Consider the following 14,174-nt stretch of genomic DNA (forward strand, 5'->3'; position numbering starts at 1 on the left):
ACCTGAGGCAGAAAAGTTTGTTGGACCAGGAAACTGCAGGTAGCGTTCCATACCCCAGGATGAAGATGGATCTTCTGGAATTGTCCATGTAATATTGCTGACTCTTCTGCATTTATGGAACCCCCTCCTGGAAAGTATGGAAATCTTGGACACCTGATCCTGAAATCTGCCAGTCCTTCCTCTTCCAGAGTCTATGATAGCAAAGAACAAAGTTGCCAGCTGGATCCCAAACTCCATGGATATATGTGAGTGAAGGGTGACTTCACATTTATTGAGGAACTTCTTTGTGGGGGGAAATCATGCAGAGAGGCAGAGAGAAAGAGAGAGAGAGAGAGAAAGAGAGAGAGAGAGAGAGAGAGAGAGAGAGAGAGGATTTTCCCACCAGTAAGTGAATGAGCTGGAAATCAAATCCAGACAGACTCCAAATCCTATGCCTTTAATCACTATAGCTCCTCTGGGATGTGCAATCTGTTCATTTAATGAGTGCAAGTCATATTGGGGGACCTAGTCACACTGGGGGGTGGGTAGCAGTCTGTGTCTCAAGCCGACGGAAACAGAACAGGTCTACTTTTCCCTTCTCTTCCTCCCAGTTTCATCAGAGTACAACTATAGAATTAAAACACAGTGAACAACAAGTGTTCAGTTTTGACCTGTGTGGCACCCAAGGGCCCTCTCCTGGTGCACTGAGTGGTAAACTTGGTCCTGCTTGGCCTTGTCTTTAAGGAGTCAGCTGTCCTCAGAGGGACTGAGGAAGACCAGGGACTGACCAGGACTCTCGGAACAGACTTGGAGAACATTCCAGAAGCAAACATATATTTGCTGGCTTCAATTGTCTAAGTGAAGCCTTAAAGGAAGAGGTAAGAAGAGAAGAAAGCAGAAACCAAAAGAAGAAAAGCATAAAGTGAATTCAATTAAACTAGAGTTTCAGTTTTGGTCAATTGTAAGATAATTCCTGTCTCCTAGGATATTTAATTAAAGGCAAATCCCCGAGGCCACCTGTTGTTTTAAGCAGGGCCCCTCCATCCGCTGTTAAGCAGAGACACTGGGACACTTTGCAATAGGGAACGTCAGGCAATCCCCAAAGCTTGGCTTCTCTTGGGGTAAATGAGGGATGAAATGAATGACAGACATCTCTTCTTAGAACATCTTACATTTTTCAATCCCAGACCCAAAACGTATTAGGTTTTCATCCTTAATTTGAATGCAAACTGGCTTAGATTTCCCACATGTGTGTTTTATTTTCTTTAGGGGGTGAAAAAAGAACAAAGAAAAGAGACCTATCCCTCATTCTGTTTGTGTCTGCACAGTGTTACTGTCTGCTAGTTTTCTTTGATTAAATCATTAGTTCTTCTCACTTTGCTTCTCCACACAAGGGAGGAACATGGGTCTGTTTTGTGTGCTTATATATGTATCCTAACAACAAAGATTTACATTTCTCATCTGTTTTTCATTTCACCATCCTGAGAATTCCCCAAACCAGGACGTCCATGTGTGGCCCAGGGACTGAAGTTCCCAGCTAGAAGGTGGCCATCCTGATGGACACCCTGGGAACCAGTGGACCAGGACAAGTGTTTGTATTTCTTCACTGCATATTGCCAGTATTATCCTACTGTCAGTAAGCAGCTTCTCCTACGCAATCACTAAATGAATTCAGATTTTAATGGCATGGATCATGCACCCAATTCAATAGACCCTTCCACCAGGTGGTTTTGCGAAGCAGAATTTAGTTCTCACAACAAGTTTTGAGGGTCAGAGAAATGAGGTCTCCTACTGTGGCCTCTCAGAAGGAAGCCACCCCAGGCCTTGTGCCTTGGCTCCAACACCTTCCTGTGCCAGAGCCTCTGCTGAACTTCACCCCTTCTAATCATTACTTGCTCCGCCACATACTATCTCCATAATTTTTGCTATAGCCACCTCCACCTATATTCTGATCCCATCTCTTTTTTTAGGGGGCAGGGTTCCAGTGATGGAACTCAGGGGCACTCAACCACTGAGCCATATCCCCAGTCCTATTTTGTATTTTACTTAGAGACAGGGTCTCACTGAGTTGTTTAGCAACTTGCTTTTGCTGAGGCTGGCTTTGAACTTGCAATCCTTCTGTCTCAGCCTCTGAAGCCACTGGGATCACACCATCGTTTTATCTTTAAATTGACTCGTGTTTAGTGAGGTAAATTTTTTCTAAGGAAATTTCCTATTACTACACTAAATGGAAGAAGTAGTTTTTTTCAGAACACAAAAAATATAAGATGGATAAGTTCTGGATTCTCACTGTACAATGCAGTGCCCATGGTTAAAACTGTATTGTACACTTACATTTGTTCAGAGAATGGATCTCCTGTTAAGTGTTACCATAAAAACAGGCCAACAACAACAGCAAGACAAACCCCAAATTCAACTAAGTCTAGAGATCAAATGAATGGCATGCAAACAAATTAAGAATATCCTATTGTTTATTGGAATTTTGCTAAGAGAAAATTTTAGGTGTTCTTTACCACACATACACAAAAGATGGAGCATGAGATGATTGATATGTTCATTGATTCGGCTGCAAAAATAATTTCACTAAATATACATATAGCAAAACATCATGTTGCTCACCTTAAATATGCATAATGAAAGTTTAAAGAAATCAGGAGGGGCATGAGGGAACTTTGGGAAGTGATGGGTGTTTGTTACCTTGATTGTGAAGATGGGTTTAAGGTTGTTTAAGTCCAAACTCATTAAGTGGTATACATTAAATATGTGCAGTTTTTTTGTATATACATTAGACCCAATACAACTTTTTAAAAGTGCAGTTGGTGGGCTTGGGTGTAGCTCAGCAGTACAGCACTTGCCTCGCATGCGTGAGGCCCTGGGTTTGGTCCCTAGCACTCCCACCCCAAGTGTAGGGCTGCCTCTAGAAGACTCAGGAGTGAGGCCTTGCTCTCTGTTGGTCACAAAGACAGTTAGTCAGTGAGAAAGGCATACTGGGGACACTCTAGCCTGAGCAGAGGACTTCTGATGTCACCAGGGGACTGGAAGAAAACTGGGAAGAGAGTTATTTCTCAGCAGGGTCTCAGGGTTCCTCGAGGTTAGCTCTCTTCTAATGTTGGAGACACCTTTCCACCCCCAGCATCCTGGCCTTCCACTCCTCCTCAGATCACTGCAGTGTGACTTTGGCCCTTCAGGCATCAGACACTTCATGGCCATTCAGTTTCAAGCCTTCTTCACGATCTCATTATACTCCAACTTCTTGCAGTGTTCAACTCTCCTCCCTTCCTGAAACCCCTTTCCCTTGGCTGCAGCACGCTCACCCTCCTTTCCAGATTGTTCCTCCTGTTTACCCCACATAAGCAATTCCCTCTGTCCCAGTTGGTGGAGCCAGTTGCTCAGAGTTGATCAGCCTTCTTTTATCACAGGGACCATGAGACTCATGACCTCTCTGCCCTTGGATCATTACCTGTAAGGCTGTGTTCTGGGACCACAAACTGGGCCAGAAGGGCGACTGTCTGTGGATCCCCAGAGTCTAAGCAAATTGATTCTGCACTTGACCAGTGTGGTTTGTGTTGGCCATAGAGCCTGTCAATATTCAGGCCCTGACTCATGGCTTCCACCCAAAGGGTGATCACTCCTGACAGGGCTGCCATTGACCACCAGACTGCCGGTCCATAGCATCAAAAGCAGAAACCCCATGCTGTTGGCTTCCCTGTGCCAGACTCATGTTCAGCCAGGGCACAGGAGCTTCCTGTCCATCTTCAGGGCCTCCTTCCCAAGTGAGGGTTCATACTTTTAGAGTGTGGCTGGACCTGAACCTTCTGGCAGGTCCAGGCCCCTATGGAGTTCTTCCCTGGGCAAACTAAGGGGTCATCTCCTTTCCTGCTCTCTCCCAGGGTTCATCTGCTGCAGGGAAATACACCCGCTTAGGCTGAGCTTGGGGACTAGCTTCTGTCCCCTGTATGCCCAGCATCTGTCCCACTCACTAACAGAGGCACTGTCTGCCCCTGAGGGGACTTGACATTGTCTATCCCCTGAGAGGTCCCTGTGCAAGGAGAGCCACTTGGCCAATACCTCCTTCCAGGACTTCAGCAGGCTTCATATTGGGTCATGGACAATGGAAGTGGTGCCTCTTCAGATCTGCTCGCTGATGTTTTTTTCTCAGAGGGCTGGGAAGACCCAAACCCAGGTCTGGGCCTTTAATGATATGAGATGCACAGAAATAAAACTTGCAGCGGTCAGCTCTGGGGACTGTAAAATCTCAGGTGGATGCTTCCATGGTGCTTTACAGTGAAAGCTCCTTCTCTCACACACCCCTTGCAGGCGCTCTGTGAGCCTGTTTTGAGAACAAGATGAGTCACCCCAGCTAACAGTCAAGACTTAACCAGGGGAATCTGATCCCAAAGCCCCAGCTCTCTCACCATACAGGTACAAATTAGCTAATGTGTATTTCATGTTTTGACACCATTGAAATGTTAATACTGTGCCACTAGACTAAGATACTAGTAATTGTATTAACTCCCATTTTCTTTTGCCTAACTGGTCCTTTTGCTAGGTTGTCCTTGCCCATGGACAAGTAAGGGAAGAAAGGGAACAAGATCAGGGCAGAAATCACAATTTTCTTTTAGGTCTGCAATTGAGACATTGGAGAGAGAGAAAAAAATTTCTTTCTATCAGACTTGGGTCACTTGCATATTGAGAGTGCAGGGGAGATCTGGTGTCAGGAATTTTAAGTGCAGTTATAGCGTGCTGTGGAATGTCACCTCAGTCTGTGTCTGTTGTCACAGTCACTCTTTGCTTGGTGCAGTCCCTCCCCCCCTTAGTAAGCTGCTCTGATCTTCCAGGTCTGCAGTCCATGACATGTAGCCTGGGGGCTTAGTTAGCTGCAGGCAAGATGCTGGGCTGACACAGTGCAGCCTCCAAGACCCTTGGAATGGATTGTGTCCACCTGGGACATGGAGATGGCAAGAAAACAACAGCATTCAGCTGGCCTGATTTATAGTCGTAAGACTTTAATAAAGCAGTTCTTTGACACAAAACATAGTAATGGTTACTTGGATCCATTTCAATATATCATGTCACCCTTTGCTTTTGGAGATGTTACAAAGCTATAATGGACAAGGTCCAGAGCCTGGTTTTACAAGTTTGTTGCTTAGAAGTGCAACTGTGTGTTGGCTCAGCTGATACCCAAATCTTTGGAGGAGTGCAGGGGGAAAAAAAGATTAAAGTAACTATAAAACCACAAACTATGTACAAAATGTATTATGAACTTTAATTTGAAAGCTGCTTTTTTTTTTTTTTCTTTCCTACTTCATACAGCTGGAGGCAGTGGCTTGCAAAGAGTCTGGTTTACATTTAAAACTGCTCTTTAGAAATGCTCCATTTTCAAAGGTTCTGTGGGTTCTAAAACAGTCGGTCTGAGTCCTGGCTGGGTCCCCAGAGGTGGTTCTCTGTAATTCAAGCGTGTGTTGAGACTGCACTACATGTTCCAAGAGCCCTTCCACAGAGAAATCCTCCCCATCTGGGGAGGCTGCCTGGGTGGGGACGGGTCATGTTGGGGACAGTGCAGAACCTAAAAACCATTGAGTTCTAGCTCCACGCCCATCCTTCATCTGCCTCCCTGAATTCAAGCTGAAGAAATTGAGTCCTAGAGTTTTGTCACTTGGTAGCTTTCATCATTAAGAAGTTAGGATCTCAACCTGGTCTGTAGGCATAAAACTTGTAAACTACTCTGACCTTCCAGTTCTCCAGTTGCTTAGAAGGTAATTGTGAGCATGGAACACAGCATCATGGTGACAGACGGGGGGAGACCTCAGTTTTCTATTGATGTCACTTAACCTTACGCTTCTGTTTTCCTCCTCCTGTTTCGTGGGAGGTAAAGAATCCCATAGATGACTGGATGGCTATTGCTTATCCCCCTGGGAGTATGGCTTGCTTCACACATGGAAGGTAAACTTTATCACGTAGATGTAGATCCTTATATCTCCTTGTTTTGCCCTAAATAGTAAAAGAACTCAATCCACCATCTGGAGTAAATTAAAAGTCCAGGACCCAGTGTTCCTGTCTTGAGACATCTGGACCTAGAGTAGGCATGCAAGAAGCAAGTCCAAATGCTGGTCACAGACTTGCATTTTGATCTTCACTAGACAATGCTGCATTTAAGGGCAACCCTGATCCTTTAAGCCTGCACTGTGCAGTTCACTGGTCTGGAACTCATGCTCAGGTTAGAGAATTTTTAGCACTTGTTTTCACCCACGGATATAATGAGGAGATTGAAGCCCCTTCAATTCCAGTACAGGTTCCCATCTCAATTTGGCTGGGAATTCAGAGTCAGTTGTGTCCTGAACACATAAATCTTTAATTCAGAAAGGGTCCAAGAGTTTATTTACCTGAAACCTCTCCTAGACACCTGCTGGATGCTGATGAGCTGAGAGTCAGTGTGCCTGGGTTCGAGCTCTGCTTCCCTCCTACATCCAACCATTGGAAGGTCAACCGTGACAAAGTACCACAAGCTGGGACCACAAATCGGGGGTTTAACCAACAGAAATTTGTCTCTCAGTTCTGGAGGCCAGAAGTCCTGAGAAAAGCTGTCAGCGGTGTGGGTTCTTGGAGGGCTGAGGGAGGATCTTTTCTGTGCCTCTCTCCTAGCCTCAGGTGTTTGCTGGCCACCATTGTCATTCCTTGGTTTGTGGATCCATTGCCCCAATCTCTGACTTGATGTTCTCCTGTGTTCTCCCTGGGTGCATGTCTGTGTCCAAATCTCCCCTCCTTAAAGGATATTGGTCATAGCCAGTCGATTAAATGAGGGCCTATCCTAATCACCTCATCTTAACTAATTATATCTACAGTGACAATTTGCAAATAAGCTCTAAGGAACTGAAGGTTAGGACTTCCACACATGAATTTTGTGGGACACAATCCAACCCTTAACATCACCGACCTCTTAGACCTGAGTAAGTGGGTAAGTACTTTGGAGCCTGATTTCTTCCACCTGTGATTTTTCTGATCTTTAAGATTCTTTGTAGTTCTTAAGAGCAGTGATTTTACAAGTCATTAGAGTAAGTTAGTCTATTATTTCATTTCCTGTATTAACAGTCTCTAAGCAATTCTATTCATTGTATGTCATTTTTGAAATCACTTTGTCCAGGCTTTAAGAAACTTGTCTCCCTATGACTGTAACTTTTTGCATGGGTGATTTTAAATATATCTATTAACTAGTGTGTCAGGGCCCCAACCCGTCAAAAGAGCCAATGGCCACATGGCTACACTGGGACATACTGGAAGGTACAGGTGTATACTGACTGAATAACACCAGTGGTCCTTTTTGGTTTTGCTTTAGCTTTACATTTAGACTTAATATTCTTCTTTCCAAAAAATCAGATTTTTTTTTTCTAATTTTTTTTTTCCTTCCAGTGCTGGGAATGAAACCCAGAGTCTTGTACAAGTTAGGTGTGCACTTTACCACTGAGGTACACCCCCAGGGATGTTTTACTGATTTTAAAATAGACACATAATCATAATGAAAAATTTAAAGGCACAAAATAAAAATAACCTAAAATACTTCTCAGTGATATATTTTAGAACCAAAGCAGATTTCTGTGTGCATTCTTTTTCTGAACTTTATCCCAGATTTTTTGTGTGCTATTAAGTATTTTGAAATATGATTTTTTTTTTATTTTTGCAAGAGTCTCTTCTATGGATGCTCCATTTCTATTTTTTGATATTACAAACCATTCTAACATCATTGTACTTGATCTTTGTGCACATCTCTGATTACTTCCTTAGGTGAAGCTTCTGAGTGATAAATTACTGGATGAGAGTCTATAACATATTTTAATGTATATTATTTAATGTATATTTCTGCCCTTCAGAAAAATAGGGATGATGAATACTCTTGCTGCAGCACCTGGCATTACTTTTGTTTTCTATAGGGATATTTGCTCTTTTCTTATTGATTTGTAAGAGCTCTTGTTATATTTAGGATATTAAATCTCTTTCTACCATCCACATTGAAAATACGAACCTCACACTTCTCTAAGTAAGGATCTGTGCCTCGTTAAGTGTGTTTCCCACAATATCAAGTTCTTGTGACTTGTGAGCAGTAACACCCAATAAATAGCCAAAGGATGGAAAGGAACAACTCCTGCTGTTAGAAGGCACATATTTTAGTGAAAGGAATATGAACAAATACCAAAATGCACAATGAAACAAATGCTATAATAAAGGCACCAAACACTGTGGCTTGATTGAGTGCTGCTAGGAGACCTGGGGTCACTGTCATGGGAAGTTAATTTCATTTTTTTTAACTAGAGAAGACATTCTAGGTCATGGGGTGAGCATAAATATAGCCCATGGCACAAAAATGCCTGCAACATTTGGGAAAGTGAGCAATCCACTGGCCCCCAGTGCTAAGAGGGCCTTGAAGGCTACAGGACTCTAAATAGACAAAGGGCCAGGGGGAGGGCACCATGCTTTGTCCAACATTTGGGGAAGATAGTGCTGTGTGAAGCTGTGTGAAGGAGAAGAATGAGGCTGTTAATTTGCTTAAAAAAAAAAAACAAAAAACAAAAAACTTTGATACATCCACAGCTCGATTGCCCACACCACCTCCCAATTGCAGAACCTGTTACCCTGGGTGGGAGGACGCTGAAGCCTCTAGCATATGTGCTTCTCAGCTGGCACCTGAAGATGAATTTCACATGGAAAGAACCAACAGGTCCACTATGGAATGGCAACCCCAAATCCACAGCCCATGTTATACACTATTTTCTTCCTCTCTCTTCTTCAGTGAAATGTAAAAATATCCCCATTCTCTTTGACCTGTATTAATTTCTTGAGATCTACTGCTTGTCACTTGAATCCTAGAGCTATCGTACATCTTTGGTGTAAGCAATATTTGATTTTTGAAGTGTGTAGACCATCTCTTCCTATTATCAAGATGTAATTTTTACATTTCTGCATTTTAAAAAGTTTGACCATAATTCTAGATGCATGCTTCTAATTCATGTACCTGCACATGTGACCTTTGTGAACAGAAGTTTGCATGTATAATCTGTGTTTACCTGTAACTCTCTGGTTATTTATCTGTGGATTCAAGTTACTGAAGTGAATACCAATTAAAAAAAAAAAAAAAAAAAAAAAAACAACTAGGCCATGTTCATTGGTTATACATGTTTGGAATGTTAACAAAAAATAGTTATTATTGAGATATAAATCACATGCTGTACAATTCATTTGGTTAAAGTATATTATTCAATGGTGTTTGGCATATTTCCAGATTTGTGCAATCATTATGACATTTAATTCTAGAACACTTTCACTATCCCCAAAAGAAATCTCTCATCACCCCTCTCCAGTCCCCTCGCCTCCCCTGATCCTAGGCCGCCACCACTCTGCTTTCTATCTCTATAGAACTGTCTATTCTGAACATTTCATGTAACTGGAATCACACAACCAGTGGTCTTTTTTCATTTCCACAATGTTTCCAAGCTTCTTCCACATTGTAACATGTATCAGTACTTGATTCTTATTTGTGGATGAGTAATATTCTATTGTAAGGATATGCCACATTTTGGTTATTGGTTAATGGACATTTTGGTTGTTTCCACTTTGGGTTTATTATGAATAATACTGCTATAAACATTTGAAACACCATCTCCTTTTGAGGACTTTTCTTTTTAATCTATCAGTCAACTGGGTATAGTGGCACCCACCTGTAATACAAGCTACCAAGGAGGCTCCTAAGCTTGAGGTCAGCCTCAGCAACTTAGCGAGACCCTATCTCAAAATAAAAAGACAAAGGGTTGGGAATGTTGCTTAGATAGAACCACCTTAGGTTCAATTCCCAATGGCATGAGAAAAAAGAAAAAAACTTATCAAGTAGATAGCATCACCCACTGTGATTCTCTATTATGTGATTGGCAGTGCTCAGATGATTAGCAGCAACTAATCTACTCTACAGTCATCCAGATAGCCCCCTGAGTGTCTGCATAGCCTGTGAGAGTGTGTCTTATTCCTCTTCGTGTTTGGGTCACTTTGCACAATATCTTAGAGATCCTTTTTAAGAGGGCAGAGGTGTCCCTCTAAAATGTCAAAAATGTTTCTCCGTGAGACAGTTGAAATGTCCATATGGGAAAGACCAAAGCAAGTCTTGTTGCAAGTTACCCTGTTTGATTTTTTTCATGCTCCCCATTTGAGGAAGAGACTCATTCACACTGAAACTATTGTCATCTGATATAAAATAACCATAATATTAAAAGAATTGGTTTTACCTGATTGCCTAATGAAATGGCTCAACATACTATGGACTTGAAAGTAGTTGTTCTGTTGTTAATGATACAGAATGTAATAGTCCATAACACTTGGAAAATGCTGTTTTCAGAGATAATCAAAATTTTAATGAAAACATCCATGTTTAGGCTGTAAAGAAAGTTCTGTTTTGGATATATGATTGAAATGACTAAGTTGTAAATAGTGAATTTTAAACAAGGGCATGTCTATCATGATGAACACTCTAGAATATCCCTAGATCCAAAAAAAATGTGTCTTCATAGATTTCTGTAGATTTTTCTTTAGTTACATTTCCCTCAAGTCCCTCCATGACACTTGCCCTAAACTGCCCCTGGTGACTCAGTCTCCCCTTCAGGTCTTCAAAGGGACTGAAGAACAACAGTGATAAGGTGTAAATAATGCTCAGGGTGCTGACAGGTGTACAGAGTCTGCATTCCTTGTCAGAAGGCAGGCCCTGCCTCTGCAGTCTCTCAGGGTCCCTCTTGCATCTTACTCCTTCCTTCCTTTTACTGTGTCTCTGTCTTAAAAAAGCCTTTTTCCTCCATCTCCCTCCAGAGCATGATGACAAGGAAAAGGGAAGAAGATCTGGGATCAAGGGTTGGATTTGGACCTGCCATTTTCCAGCAGTCTGACCCTGAGCATACTATTTAATCTCTCTGGGCTTCCAAACCCTAAGCTGCAAAATGAGAATAATAATGGTGACCTTATCTGATCATGCTAAATCTGATGGTGGATGCACTGCTAGGGACGAAGAGGCAGGTAAGCTGTGTGCATCTCTTCCTTTCTTTATTTCTGAGAAACAGGTAATTAATTATGCTGTCATCTCAATTTCTAGGGGATGACATTTATACTCTTGCATTATTGACTATTGCCCCTGTGGTCTGTCCTGACTTCTCTGAGCTCCCAGCCCCCAGCTGAGGCCTGCACACCCTGAGGATACACAGGCAAGTCTTGCGAGCCAGGTGACAGATCATTCTCTTCTCCCCTGTCCCAGGGAGGGAGATCACTGCTTAATGTCACCGTGTGTGGAGAGTATTCAGATGTAATGACCAAAGCCACTGCCTGAATCGATTATTTTAACAGGATTTCAGTGTCTACACATTTTGCCTTCCCTTCTTTTTCTAGCCAGGAGGGTGAAAAATCCCCCAATCCATCTGTGTGCCGCTTCACGCTGTTTGAGGAGAACAAAAATGATGAACAGGCTGCAGTTCTTGTGAAATAAATAGTTCTTGTAAAGCCGAACTAAGTAAGGTGATTTGCAATATGGATTTTTCCCTCCAAGTTATTAGAATATGTTCAGTCAGCACATTTGGCCTCATTCTCTAGAGATCCATTAAATGAACAGCACTCACCTCCAGCCCCGTCTCTGGCTTTGGATGGGGCCCTGCGTTCGCCTTGGGCTGTGGGACTGAGGGAAGCAGGACGTGGCGGGCGGGTTGGGAGGGGCTCCCTGGCTCCCTGCTCTTCTGAGTGCACAGCCTGGCTGGGAGCAGGCAAGGAGGAGATGAACCAGCACTGCTGTGTCGCCGTCCTGCCTGCTCCTCACTCACCAAACCTTGCACATAGTAGGTGTGATTCGTCCAACCTTCTTGCCTGGGGTCCACAGGGTGAACCCTTCAGAGACATCACCCGCCATAATCAGCCTGGGCTTCTGAGAGTGTTGCGGGAGAGGAAGGTGGGCAAGGTGTCAAGCTGGGTTGCATATTCTTTTTCTGTTTTCAGTGCTGGGGCTGGAACCAAGGGCTTTGCATATTCTAGGCAAGCTATATATATATATCTGCAGCCCAGTGTGCACATTCTTAAACCAGAAAACCTGATACATAACTGTTCTGAGTGTCTTCTACAGCTCATATGGAATCCATAACATTTAAAGAGTCTATAATAATAAAAATAAATAAAGAGTCAAATTCTACATGGGGCTGAGCAGGAGGGCCATGGGTGCTGCCTCTCTCTGGGCTGATCACCCACCTGGCTTCCATCCTGTATCTCTGAGTGGGGTGCATTTGAATTCTAAGCACGCTGTGTTGATTAGCTTAGCTTTCTCCACCTTCTGGCATTACTGGATTCTGTGACTTTATTTTTCTTCCATTGGCCTGAGAGGCATGTGCCTTCCTTTGCTTTCACTGAAATCAGTGCACATGCATAGGCATCTTTTATTATACTGGAAAAAACAGCTGTGACTTGGAGGGTTCAGATTTGAGTTATCTCATTTAATAAGCAATTTAGGAAGCTCTCCTTGCACTTTCCAGGGACATATAGGTTTTGTTATACTCTCATCCTAGAATCCCAGGACATGAGGGCACCCTGCAAGCAAGAATATTTTTGATGTCTTTGAATGAAGTGCCAGAGAACCCCTTGTCCTGCATCCTCTGCTATCACAAACATCTTGGTCAGCAGTAGCCACTAAGTTGACCCTCTGACCTTCAGAGCCATATCATAGACACCAGGTAGACTGGGTCTCAGCGGGGCTCTGGACTTGCCCCATAGAGCAAAGACCAGGTTTGTGGTACATAGTGGCTTCCCTGAGAAAACAGCTAAGCAAATTATGGTGGGTTCTGGTGGGGGTGAGTGAGTGGGATGGTGGGTCCTGGGAATGAAATCAGTAGAGAGGTGAGAATAAGGTGAAGTCTGACCTTGCTTCAGGACCCTAAGAGTCTATGCTGTGACTTTCCTGCTGGAGCTCATCTGAGATTCTAAACACTGTTCAGAATCACCCTAGTAACCTTCAATGGCACCAAATCTGTAAGTGGCAGGAGACATTTGCAATGAAACCTAGACCTGCTGCTGAACTTTTCTACGTCTCAGCCCTGCGTGGAAGCCTTCCAAGGTACCTAGTAATTAGAGAATAATAGTACTCCCAAATGTAGTAATATATTACCTCCAAAATCCAAAGTGGCACACCGACTGTTTCACCAAGCATGGTGTCCCCTTCTTAGTGGCAAAAGGCATGATGTACTGCAACTTGTCTATCATTTTACAGGAGATGTTCTGGAATACCCCAGACCAATGGACCATAAAAACTTCAGCAATGTGACAGTATCCTGAATATGTGTTTTTCTGGCCTTCTCTTGCACACCTCTGTTTGATTAGGGCTTTTCACTTTCTGCTCACCAGGTCCAATTAGCAGGATGTCAATATGGTAGATGAGCAAGATGTTCTGTGGAATGTCAAGATACTCGAGGACCCTTTGGCTTATGTCATGTCAGAAAGATGGAGAGTTAACACAGCTCTGATTTTGATTTTTCTTACTGATAATGACTGAAAATAACACAATTTGCCAAGTGCCAGAGGCTATGTTAATATGCTCCAGTAAACACACAGCTTTGTTGGGATTGCCACTTGGTTAGCACTCGTAATAATTTGTTGTCATCCAACCATGATCATCTGGTTTTCACACGGGCCAAGGAGATGAGTGGAATGGGGAAGTGAGGGGGACCAATGCTTGAGCATCTTTTAAGTGTGTGTGTGTGTGTGTGTTTTATTCTTTTGTGGTATTGGGGATCAGACCCAGAGCTTTATGCTTGCTAAGCAAGTGTGTTATCACTGAGCTATATCCCCAGTACTCTTTCAAATCTTTAACTTTAATTGCATTAACCAATAAAGTTTCTCCTGAGATGTGTCTCATTTTCACAAGTTCAGAAGCTTCCATGTAGCCTTTCTATCAATGTGAGGGGTCTGTGAGCTATAGAGATTGTCTATTCCAATATGTTGTCAGGACTGGGAAAGTATTCAAAGGGTGAGTATCTAAATTCATTAGATACATTATAGGTCTGTCTGAGGTAGGACTAGATTTATCACCTGTACAACTTCCCTGCCTAGCTGGAGCTGACACCCCTCATGTCAGTATCAACCCAGTTCCCATACACAATTGTCATTGAAAAGATGGAGCATTTCCCTTTCTTCAGTGCATA

General features: G+C 43.0%; 1 long non-coding RNA gene across 1 annotated transcript; it reads left to right on the plus strand.

Moving 5' to 3' along the window:
* The first annotated feature begins 337 nt into the window (after positions 1 to 337).
* On the plus strand, positions 338 to 11,542 carry LOC306642462. Its single transcript, XR_013758538.1, has 5 exons — positions 338 to 1,615; positions 4,297 to 4,401; positions 10,819 to 11,022; positions 11,099 to 11,211; positions 11,393 to 11,542. It is a non-coding gene; the product is annotated as an uncharacterized lncRNA (long non-coding RNA).
* The last annotated feature ends 2,632 nt before the right edge of the window (positions 11,543 to 14,174 follow it).

This window comes from Sciurus vulgaris (genome assembly GCF_902686455.1).
Source record: "Sciurus vulgaris genome assembly, chromosome: 12".
NCBI lineage: Eukaryota > Metazoa > Chordata > Mammalia > Rodentia > Sciuridae > Sciurus > Sciurus vulgaris.